At 35.1% G+C, this 12,780-nt stretch overlaps 1 protein-coding gene across 4 annotated transcripts in view; it reads right to left on the reverse strand.

The window, feature by feature from the left end:
* TENM1 (teneurin transmembrane protein 1) overlaps window positions 1–12,780 on the reverse strand; it is a 779,956-nt gene that overhangs the window by 247,565 nt on the left and 519,611 nt on the right. The window lies entirely within an intron of this gene.

A 12,780-nucleotide genomic window follows, 5' to 3' on the forward strand; every position in this document is an offset into this window, starting at 1 on the left:
ATGGGCCTGGTGGCTCATGCCTGTAATCCTAGCACTATGGGAGGCTGAGGCAGGAGGATCGCTCAAGGTCAGGAGTTTGAAACCAGCCTGAGCAAGAGTGAGACCCCATCTCTACTAAAAATAGAAAGAAATTAATTGTCCAACTAAAAATATACTGTCATGGCACTCACACTAGCCCAGGCAACAGAGTGAGACTCTGTCTCAAAAAAAAAAAAAAAAAAAAACGTACTCAGCTTTTTCTTCCTAACCAGCATCTCCCATCTTTCAAGGCGTTGCCCAAATTAAATATCTTTCAAGGAGCCTTCCCTAACCAACCCCTATATCAGTTTCTATCTTCTCTTCAACTTCTATTTCATTTATTTCAATCCATTTCATTCCTTTTAACCATTATTTACTGAGCACTGTCTCAAGTCAATAGCAGAGCAAATAGGACAAATCACAAATAACCATATCATAAAGGAAGTTCTCTGGGTATTTAAAGAGGGTAAGATATTTAGTTGGAGGACACTCCTCATTCCTAGCTGTTTCTATATCCTTTGTCTTCTTCGTCTTCTTTTTTAAGACATAGTCTCTATTGCCCAGGCTAGAGTGCCGTGGCGTCAGCCTAGCTCACAGCAACCTCAAACCCCTGGGCTCAAGCCATCCTCCTGCCTCAGCCTCCTGAGTAGCTGGGACTACAGGCATGTACAACCATGCCCAACTAATTTTTTCTATTTTTAGTAGAGATGGGAGGTCTTGCTCTTCTTCAGGCTGGTCTCAAAGTCCTGAGCTCAAGCCATCCTGCTGCCTCGGCCTCTCAGAGTGCTAGGCTTATAGGCATGAGCCACCACACCTGGACTCCTTTATCTTCTTTTATTTCTCTTTAGCACTTATCACCATTTAACATACCATATATTTTACCTATTTTTTGTTTATTGACTGTTTTCCCTCGGTAGAATATAAGTTCTGTGAGGACAAGGATTATAGCTGTTTTGTTCATTGCTTTATCCCTAGTACCTAGAAGAATGTAAGCCAATGTGGGCAAAGAATGTGGGTCATCAATACATATTTATTCAATGAATGAATGAATGAATCAGAAAAGAGTGGCATTGAAAATGAGACTTAATAGAGGGTGGGGATTTTAACAGAGCTGTAGGGAAGAGTGTTCCGCATGGAAAGAACAGCTTGAACTAAAACAAAGAGGAAGGAAACTGTAATGCTAAGCTGTAGGGTGTGTGTACAGAAAGAAGAGCAGTCAGACATAGGGCTGAAGGGAAGGGATGGCATTATATTCTTTAGAGTCTTGAGGGCTAGTCAAAAGGGTTTATTTAGTCAAGAATGGAAAACCATTAAACCTTAGGCATGAAACCTTAAGAATTCTAGAAGATGTCGGGAAAACCCTTTCAGACATTGGCCTAGGCTAAGAATTCTTGAAGAAGACTCCCAAAGCAATCACCACAGCAACAAAAATAAACAAATGGTCTCATTCTTTTGATGTGGCCTTGAGGAAAAATAAAAATAAAATAAAAATAAAAGAGAAAAGTTGATATAAAAAAATAAAAATAAACAAATGGGATCTGATCAAATTAAAAAGCTTCTGCACAGCCAAGGAAACTATTATTAGAGCAAATAGACAACCTACAGAATGGGAGAAAATATTTGCTCTCTATACTTCCGATAAAGGTCTGATAATAAGAATCTATCTAGAACTCAAAAGAATTAACAATAAAAAAATCAAACAACCCCATCAAGAAATGGGCAACGGAAATGAACAGAAACTTTTTCAAAGAAGACAGAATAATGGCCTGCAAACATATAAAAAATGCTCAACATCTCTAATCATTAGAGAAATGCAAATCAAAACCACAATGAGATACCACCTAACTAACCCCAGTGAGATTGATCTATATCAAGAAATCCCAACACAACAAATGCTGGCGAGGATGTAGAGAGACAGGAACACTCTTACACTGCTGGTGGGACTGCAAATTAGTGCAACCTTTGTGGAAAAGAATTTGGAGATACCTCAAAGAGCTAAAAATAGAAATACCATTCAATCCAGCAATAGCAGTATTAGGCATCTGCCCCAAAGAGCAAAAGACATTCTATAATAAAGACATCTGCACCCGAATGTTTATTGCAGCACAATTCACTATTGCAAGGATGTGGAAACAACCCAAGTGCCCGTCAATTCATGAGTGGATTATTAAAATTTGGTCTATGTTCACAATGGAATATTACTCAATTCTAAAAAATGACAGTGAGCTAGCACCACGTATACTATCCTGGATTAAGCTTAAGCCCATTATCCAAAGTGAGGCGACACAAGATCAGAAAAATGGTCTACACATGTACTCGCCATCAAATTGGTACTGACTGATTAACACTATGGTGCTCAAATGGTGGTGATGTTCACCAGGGATTTGGGGGTGGGGGGTGGGTAGACCCACATCTGAGGGAAGTGGTAAGCATTTTGGAGGGGAAGGGTATACCTCTAACCCTTCCTAGAGAGAGGCAAAGATATAAAATGTAACCAAAATGTAAAAAAAAACAAAAACAAAAACATTTATCGGGTGTCGGGCAGGTGGGAGGTGGGAGGAGGGGGTCAGTATACACATACATGAGTGTGATGTGCACCATCTGGAGGATGGACACGCTTGAAGCTCTGACTCGAGGGGGGAGAGGAGGCAAGGGCAATATAGGTAACCTTAACATTTTGTAACCCCATAATATGCTGAAAAAAAAAAAGAAGGAATGGAAAGCCAATAAAGTTTTAAGAAGAAGGAAGAGGTTTGGGTATATTGGAAAGACTAATCTTGAGGCAGAGGTAGGATGAATTAGAGCAGGAAGACACAATAATAATCTAGGAATTATGAGGCAATGAAATGAAGATCTAAATTTAGGGTGGGCCCAAACAGCTAATGTAGAAAAAGTACATCCCAGTGAAAAATAACTTAATGTAAACAGAAAGAAGGAGGAAGGTAGGAGAAACAATGCAAAGGAAGATTCTATAGTAGAACTTCTCAAACTATAATGTGTACAAGACTGAAGTCTGAAATCAGACATTTCTAACCATCCCCACTATGGGCATCACTTGGGAACTCCTAACCACTCACTAACAAGTTCCCAAGTGGTGCCCATATTTCATGGCCCACAGCCCACACCCTAAGAAGCAAGATTCTAGAAGATATTAGGTATGGGGGCTAAGGAAGGATCAAAACTGACTCTGTGATTGTGAATTTGGGTGACTTAGTACTAACAGCAAAAGGAGTTGGTCTGTGAAGGAAGATGTTGAATTTGGGCAATTAGATATTTATTATTTATTGTCATGATTTCTAATTACTTCTGATGTACTAGTTTTATATACTTTCTTGTGGAATCTTTTGTTATGTGGTAGCGGAAAGAAAAGGAATACAACAGGAAGAGCAAAAATTAGTTTGCTTTGATTCTAAGCAAGGAGGATTACACCTTAGCAGGGAAAGTTCAATTTGGCCTCATTTCACACCACCTTTATATTTTTCAGCCATCATCTCTTTCTCCACACCAAATACAGTTTAAAAACACACATGGTCTCTGTCCTTTGTGTTCACCCACTATAAAATTAATAGCCCATTAAGAAACACACCTGCAGTGGCTTTATTCAGAGGCCAATGCCTTGCAGCTTTTAACTCCCTAAAATACCTCCATTATTGCTTTTTGTGTTAAGGCCAAGAGTAATAACTATTTTAAGAATGTTCACTGTTAACTGTTAATAATAGATTTCAAATGCAATTTTGAACATAATTACGTATTACAGGACACATAATTTTGTGGAATTGACATTTATAATAAAATACGCCCTTTGAGATGATAAGTGACCAACTGAGGACATAATTCTTAACTGAAAGTAACTTTTTTTCCACGTGAGACAGAAATTTGATCCCTAAAGGGTTGATTATACATTTAACTCTTAAAGTCCTGGAGCTGAAAAATATCTTCAATGAGCAGGCAATTAACAGATCATGTTTATGTGGACACTTCTGTTCTCAATTTAATATCGAGTTTATTAAACTGCTATCCTCATTAGGGGCTTTTATCTCTTCTTAAAATGCATCATTTGGCCATGTACACAATATTATAAATATAAAACAATTTAAAATATTCTGGGCTTGACAAACACTGTTTTAAAGGTGCTAAGAACAGCCTTTAATGAATAGATGCTGCCATTTAAAAAAATCTGGGCAAAACTGTTTGATGGACATTAACCTTTATATACAAGCCTTACCAAATGCTACACCATCTCTTCCTTCTGCACTTTATAGCATCATATATTGCAAAATGAGGCTACTTAAATGTTATTCACTAAATCAAAAGAAACTCATGAAGTTGTGTTGTTGGGGTTTCCTTGTTATTAGCCTTACTATATATCTGGAGTACATATGCATAAGTCATTTATAAAAATGATTTTAAAAGAAGATGGTTTTACCCTTTGAAAGCTTACATTACAACTAAGACAAGGTAGGTGAACAGAAATGACAACATATGAATGAACATGTGGACTATAATTTAAATAAAAATAGCAAAGCAAGCTAGTTGCAGTGATTTGGTATTAGAGAAAAGGAATTCTCACAGCTTGCAGATGGAAAATTTCTCAGCCTCTGACCTTTCAGAGCTTCATATATCAGAAAGAAAGATATCTCCTTGTTAGCAAAATACACCACTAAATAGCCTGCTCTATTTTATCATCTCCCAAAATTAGTTATGGATTATAATATAGTGATTATTATTTCATTATTTTTCTTAACTTAGCTAAAAGGTGGGAAAAACTAAAGAGAAGGAAATTATATGCAGAAAAACAATATAAAATGTGAATTTTTTAAAAATTCTTCATTAATATAGGTAAATGGAATAGATTTGGCCAGACAACATTGATTCTGACCCTTTGTTTACAAATTAGAAATAGTAGAGTTAAAATACAGCACTAAGGTACAGTTTTTAAAATAATATTCATGTTTTAATTACCATTTAATCACTTATTTTACTGAAGCATATCAGAAGGCCTAGGAAGACCATATTCTCCAGTAACAGAACACTTCCTTGTGCAAATTTGAGATGAAATGCAGAGAGCCCCAGATCATATCAAACTGTGCAGTATTGTAGTTATCACAGTCTCACCAATATCCACCAATTTAGTTTGAGATAAACACTCTCTTTATAGGTTGCAACACAGGCATCAACTGCTGAGCAGGAAAAAAAACCATGGCAGATAGGCTATGTTGAAGAGTGACACACTAAGTGATGGTAGCTTAGTTCAAAAAGAAAAGGTCAAGCTACCTGGAAGGTAAAAAATAAAAGAGGCCTGGAATTGGTGACAGACACTGTGTGCAGTGGCTGTATCAGCTAAACCAAGGTTTCATTATATATCTAGACTCAGACACACACCTGAATACTAATAACATGATTATTAATAAAATTGTCCATATAAAATAAGGGGTAAATAACTATATTCTGGACAAATACATATTTTATTTTTTTCTATTTAATATAGCTAGCTAGACATGCTGCATTCAACGATTCTATAAAAAACTCTGTCCAACATTGGTATAAGATACTGACATGTGGTCATTGAAAAGACTCCTCTATTAAGGCTTTATGTAAAAATGACTAGGTTAAAGGCTATGGTATGGTCCATAACTGCAATCTGAGCAGTAATTTAAAGACATTTGCAAATTCCATAAAAAGTACCTAAGGTAGGTTGTCCAAAGAGAAAAGAATATGCAATAAGAGCATATTTGTCCTTCACTTAATCCTATAGCATGTTCAAAATCTTCAAAAGACACTGATATGATCTTTCGGCTGAATTAGTCCTAGTGTGTGTCTCATGATATAAGTACTATATTCTTTTTGTTCCTTTAAATATGATATTTGTTTCACAGTCTTTTTAAATATGATATTTGTTTCACACTCTTCGTAAATTTAGAATATCAGTGCTTGGAGCAAAATGGGAAAGTGAAATCAACCTTTATCCCTTGTGATCAAAAGCTATGAAGAAATAAAAAAAGTACAGCAAAAGCCATCTAAAAGGTAGATGGAAAAGCTACCCTTTCCATCCATGTAGCCTCATATAATTTTCCTTATATGAACTGTTGAAGAAAAATATGTGTTCAACTCTCAATTTTTCAAGGGCAGGTTATCCAGGATATGTATTATGCATACTTTTCGTATTTATTATAAAACTCAAAAGTAGTCAGGAAAAAAAAGAAAGAATGACCTCTGTAAATAGTGGGAACCTGGTAAATACTGTTTGGATGAATTAACAAAATAGTAATGCTGATAATTTATTTGGTTATTAGTAATTTTGCTAATTTATTTTGAAATTTCAGTACAAGGTTTGGTGAGAGGAAAAACTAAAACTATTTATATACACAGGCCTTTGGGAATTAACCGTGAATAAAATTTGTTTGTAAGTAAAATCCCTCTGTCTTACTGACACTGATAATAGATTGCTCACTGTGAAGAAAAGTCCATTAACTAATCTCATGCTTGAGAAATACATTACTGTGTAAGTGTAGACAATTACATCCAGACACTGAAAGTCTTCAGATTCAGTATAGTAGCTTATCTAGTATTCCATATGTCTTCTCAGATCGAAGTGAAATGGCATTGTTAAAATCTCATCCTTCATTAAAGGTCTTATTTTGAATTGCATTTGATTCTATCTGTTTTTTGAACATGTATCATTTTAAAGACATAATTGTCTTTTTAAAATGATTTCTTTAAATTTTGTTGTAAACTTCCACATTCCCTAAAAAACTTTAAAGTTTCACCGTTCTTCTGGTATGGTCTATTGGCCATTAAATAGCAGTTACAAAAATAAATTTCCAAACTCAAGGCTCTTGTGACTTGCTATACAATTTGATACAGTGTAATACAATTAATGTTTGTAGAAGTTTCTGTATGCTGATTACCAATGGTATTTGAAGTAGCCGATCACTTTGAATTTCCTTAGTGAAAACTAAAATTGATATAAGACTCAAATTTATCATTACTTTGTTTACATATTCAAACATCCACTCAAGGTCATGGATCAACATGGAATAAAATACTTTCTTAAAGGAAAATATTGCAAAAAATTCAAAGATTAATGAATAAATAAGGATACATGCAATGAAAAATCCAAAACTGAAATGAAGAAAACAATTTCCATTTATAATGTAAAAAAGAATAAAATACTTATGAATAATTTACCAAAAGAAGTTGTAAGGCTAGTACACTGGGAATGAAAAAATATCCTTGAAAGAAATTAAAGATTTCCTAAATAAATCAAAAGACATCACATGTTCATGGGTCAAAAGACTTCTTATTGTTAAGACAGCTGTAACTTCTTAAGTTGATCTACAAATTCAATGCAATCCTTGTTAAAATTCCAACTCTCATTTTTGCAGAAATAAATAAGCTGATCTTAAAATTCATATGGAAATGCAAGGGACCCAGAATAATTAAAACAATCTTAAAAAAAGAAAAAAATACTGAATGAGTCAGAGGCCTCATACTTCCTGATTCCAAAACTCATTACAAAGCTACACCAATGAAGTAGTGAATTTTGGCATTAAGATAGCTATATAGATCAATGGAATACAATTGAGAATCCAGAAATTAAATCTCACATTTATGGTCAATTGATTTTCAATGAGTTCACCAAGAGAATTCAGTGGAAGAAAAATAGTCTTTTCAACAAATGGTGCTGGCATAACCAGATAGTCATATGTACAAGAATCAAGTTGAGCCCCTCCCTCACATCATATACAAAAAATAGCTCAAAATGCATCAAATACCTAAATGTAAGGGCTAAAACTATCAAATTCTCAGATGAAAGCATAGGCATAAATCTTTGGGACTTTGGATTTGGCAATAGTTTCTTAGATATATCAAAAGCATGAAAAATAAAAGAAAAAAAAGAGATAATTGAACGTCATCAAAATTAACAGCTAACACCTTCCCTAATTTTTGTCCCTGCTTCCAACTTAAGACCAACCAGGGAAAGCCAGGCATGCCCCCTAGAATATCCCATTCCTAGTTAGCTGCCTCCAGCTCCCCACACCAATAGCCTCCCAACAGCTCACAGCTGGAGCCTGTCCTTTTTTTTTTTCCACTACAAAGCTTTCCCACTCTTTCGCCTGCCTTAAGTCTCTGCCAAAACACAAGTGATAGTAGCTAACGCCTTTGCTATAACAAGCTCTGAATAAACAGCCTTTGCTTGTTCTTAAAAAAATTAATGCTTCAGAGGACACTATCAAAAAAGTGGAAAAATAGCTACAGAATGGGAGAAAATATTTGCAAATTATGTATTGGATAAGGGACATACTTGTATCTAGAATACATTAAGAAGGCTTACAACTCAACAATAAAAAGTCAATTAATTGAAAAATGAGCAAAGGATATGAATAGACATTTCTCTAAAGAAAATATACAAATAGCCAATAAGTACAGCAAATGAGGCTCAACATAATTAGTCGTCAGGGACATGCAAATCAAAACCATAATGAGATACTGCTTCATACACATTAGGATGGCTAAAATAAAAATAATAGACATTAACAAGTGATGTCAGGGATGTGAAGAAATTGGCACTGTCATACATTGCTGGTGGGAATGTAAAATGGTGTAGTTGCTTTGGAAAACAGCTCACCAATTCTTCAAAAAGCTAACCTTATGTGCACATATAGTAGTAACATTCCTCAGGTGTTGGCAGGTGAGAGGGGAATGGGCATATTCGCACCTAATGGGTGCAGTGCACACCATCTGGGGGATGGACACACTTATAGCTCTGACTCTGGTGGGGCCTAACATTTAGCCTAAACATTTGTATCCCCATAATATGCTCTGACTCTGGTGGGGCCTAACATTTAGCCTAAACATTTGTATCCCCATAATATTCTGAAAAAAAAATTTAAAAACCTAAACACAGAATTACCATATGACTCAGCCATTCCACTATTTGGTATGCACTAAAAAGAACTGAAAACAAGTATTCTAACAAAGATGTATACGTGAATGCTTACAGCATCATTATTTATAATACTCGAAAAGTGAAAATCCACAAAAGAATGATTAACTGATGAATGGATAAACAAAATGTGGTATCCCCATACAATGAAATATTTTTCATGAAAAGGAATGAAGCACTGATGCATGCTATGACATGAACAAACCCTGAAAACATTATGCTAACTGAAAGAAGCCAGACACAAGAGACTACATATTACATAATTCTGTTTATATGAAATGTAGAAATAGGAAATCTATAGAGATGAAAAGTAGATTAGTGAAAGTAGATTAGTGGTTGCCAGGGATTGGGGGGACACAGGGATGTGGAGTGACTGCCAATGCCTATGAGGTTTCTTTTTGGTGTGATGAAAATGTTAAATAGCGGTGATGGCTACACAACTCTGTGAATATACTAAAGGTTGCTGAATTGTGCACTTTAAATCAGTGAATTGTATGGTATGTAAGTTATATCTCAACAAAGCTGTTACCAAAATATGGTTAGAAGATGTAAAGTGGCACAGCATACACACACAAACACACACACACACATTCATGTATTGTCACAAGAGTTCTGATGTATTTCCAATTGATTTTATATTGTCACCTGCTACCTGAAGGTGAACTGTCCCCTGACCAGTACTTTTAGGATGTATGATTGGTAGTACACAGCGGTGATGCCTATTTTCCATATTTCATACAATGTTTGATATAGATTATTATGATCACATTCTTCTGAAGTGTGGGATGCTGGTAGGAGGGCTGATCATAGATCAGTTAATCCAGCTCCCACTTCTTTATCTTAGAATATAAGTTACCAGAAGAGGAGAGGGCATACACATCTCTCTAAATTCTTAACATCAACTTACTGGAAATTTAATAAAAACGATTATATGATGATCGACCTATCAAATAGTTGAGAGTAACGAGGGGGTTGTACATCTTCTTGTACCAGGCTTCCAAAAAGAGAAGCAGCCAGTAGCATAGGTACCAGTTCTCATAGGTTGCCATATTGCTACAGACCTTGATTTCTACCTTTTAGGAACCCAGAAAATGTTCCATAATATATAATTAAAACTTATCACAGACCAAACTCATGGCAGAGAATAACAAAAATAATAACAATAATAGATACTACCACACTTATTGTGTACTCTTTTTGAGCTCTTAACTCTTATTTCTGAAATATCAAAATGCCTCTTTCATATTCAGTATACCATACACTTTGATGTCCCAGTTTATCTCTGAGGATTCCCCTTCCTCCTCTATCCTGCTTCCTCTGAGACTTTGGTCTCTTCACAATCTCCTTTCTTACTAGCATATTCAATGTCTCCCTCTCAATTGGCTTCTTATTCTTTGTCTTCAAACAAGCACAAGTCTCTTTTCTTTAAAAAAAAATAACATGACTCAACTGCCCCTTTGTCTAGTTATCATACTATTTATCTTTTTCCTTTCCTTGCCAAACTGTCTCCATCAGCTATCTCTATTGCTTCATTATCCATTTACCACTTAGGCTATTACCATCTGCATTTCCCCCTTACCATTCTATTATTTCATTCACCTAAATATGTACTCCTTAAGGTCACTAAGATTGATTTTTTCTTGTTTCCCAAGACCTAGCTCAAACTACTATGAAAAAGTCATCTTTTTATCTTCTTTATTTTAAGCCTCTTAATCACCTAACCATCTTATTTCTATCTCTGTACAACAGTTGGTTGTATGTTATTTTGCATCGTGTATGTATTTATGCATGTTTCTCCCAGCTCTCCTATTTAATGGGGACCTTTTGAAGGGCAAATGCTATTAATATGTCTTCTGTTTCATTTGTTAACTTTCCATGGTACAGTTAAAATAGCAGCTAGGCTGATACAGCAGGAAAGATCATGAGCTTCTGTGTTTCTGAGTAGTAAGACTTTCATCTTTCTTTCCTTATGATTATTTTAATGAAGAGTTTGAGGTTGTCAGGCATCATTTTCTTTCAACCCAACTTTTTATTCCTCTCTCTCCCAGAACCAAGAAGGGAAGATGATATTTCTGTATAGTTCTGGTCAAGACACCTTTTGGTAGGATATATAATGGAAAGAGAAAACAGCAATTAAAATGACTAAGGGAAAACAGAAGCTATAAGAAGAGTACAGAGGTAAACCCCAAAGACTCTTAATATAAAAAATGTGGAGGCTAAAAAAGAATATGTGATTATTATCTATGGAATTACAAAAGTTACACACAGGGAAATGCAGATGTGCATTAAATGTTGGAACTCTGGGATTTCATATTCAAAAGTAAATTTCTCATAACTAGAGAATTACTTTTGACTTCACAAAAGAGCTAGTAAATGTCCGGACTTCTTTATAATGTAATACAAGCTGAAAGATATAAATGCTCAGCAGAACTAGATATACACATGGCTGATACATTTCTACAATGGACTGGTTCCTTCAAGAACTATGATGTTATACAGATGTTATGGGAAGATCCCTTAACTTTGGATAGACCAGTGTAGGAGAATAAATATGCCATTCTATAGCATGCCACTTAGTGACACTGTCAGATGCAGACTATTGGGCTAGGGGGACCATACAGACCCATTTCTTATGGCATCACAGGAAAAATATGTATTAGTTAAAAAATAAGTAAAATGAGAATTAAAGTAAAACAAGAGTGAAACATTAAACATATATGATCAAGATCATTTAACATGAATTTTTAATGCAATAAATAAGTTTGCCTTTTAGCATAGGGAACCCTTTCCATAAATCTGCTTTAGAAGTCAGGTCTCTAGTATGCTTTAGAAAAGCTTTTGTTAAAACTGAAGTATATTGATAAAGTGATTTAATATAGTTGAAAACAAGCTGCAGCACTCTAGCTGGGCCCTCTGAAACCTTGTGTTAGAGAAACATCTATATAGCATTATAGGAAACATTTACTGTAATTTGCCATCAATCTTTAAAAATAATACTGTTAAGCTCCCAACAATGTTGTCTTTGTTAGTACATTACTACTATTTTATTCATGTGGTTTGTTGTGCTTATATGAATTATTCCCAATTCTACCACAGTGTCCTGGGCTCTAATATCCTTTAAGTAAAAGATACTGAAACTGTGGGTTGACTCAAAGGGCAGCTGAGTGCATTTTAATATCCACATGTCCTATGAACCAATATTGCAGAACCACAAAATTATACTGCAGGACTGTGTTCCATCTGAATGCACAATGATTACCTGGGTGGGGTTGGTGCAGTTCTTTAGTTTGGTACCACAAAATGAATCTTTACCTACTGATCGGCTCTGTGAAATAAATACTTGTGAAACTCTAAGCAAATTAATTCAACCTGTTATTCAAAGTTCACAATTGTCATTGAATAAAGTATTCCAATGTATCCATGCCACAGGTAAAACAAAACAAGGTAAAAAAAAAAAAAAAAGGAAAATATATACCCCTGTCTTCTGATAGGTCCACAATAAAAGGTTGTTGTAAAAGGTACATTTTGTACTGTCATTTAATTTTCAATTCCTAAGGGTACTTGCGTGTGTGTGTGTGTGTGTGTGTGTGTGTGTGTTGCTCTGCAGAGGAGGGAGAGTGTTTGCTGAATAGAGATATTTAGTGTGAAATATAAGATTTCTAAAGTACTCTTAGGGAAGGGATATACATTTGAAATGTATGCATTGAGATTTTAAATCAAGATAGCTGTTACTTAAACAATTGGTTTTGAGAAAAGAATTAGAAAAAAAAGGAAAGGAAAGGTCCAAAGAAAGGTGCTAAGCTAACAGTAAGGAG

Source organism: Microcebus murinus, chromosome X (assembly GCF_040939455.1).
Source record: "Microcebus murinus isolate Inina chromosome X, M.murinus_Inina_mat1.0, whole genome shotgun sequence".
Taxonomy (NCBI): Eukaryota; Metazoa; Chordata; class Mammalia; order Primates; family Cheirogaleidae; genus Microcebus; species Microcebus murinus.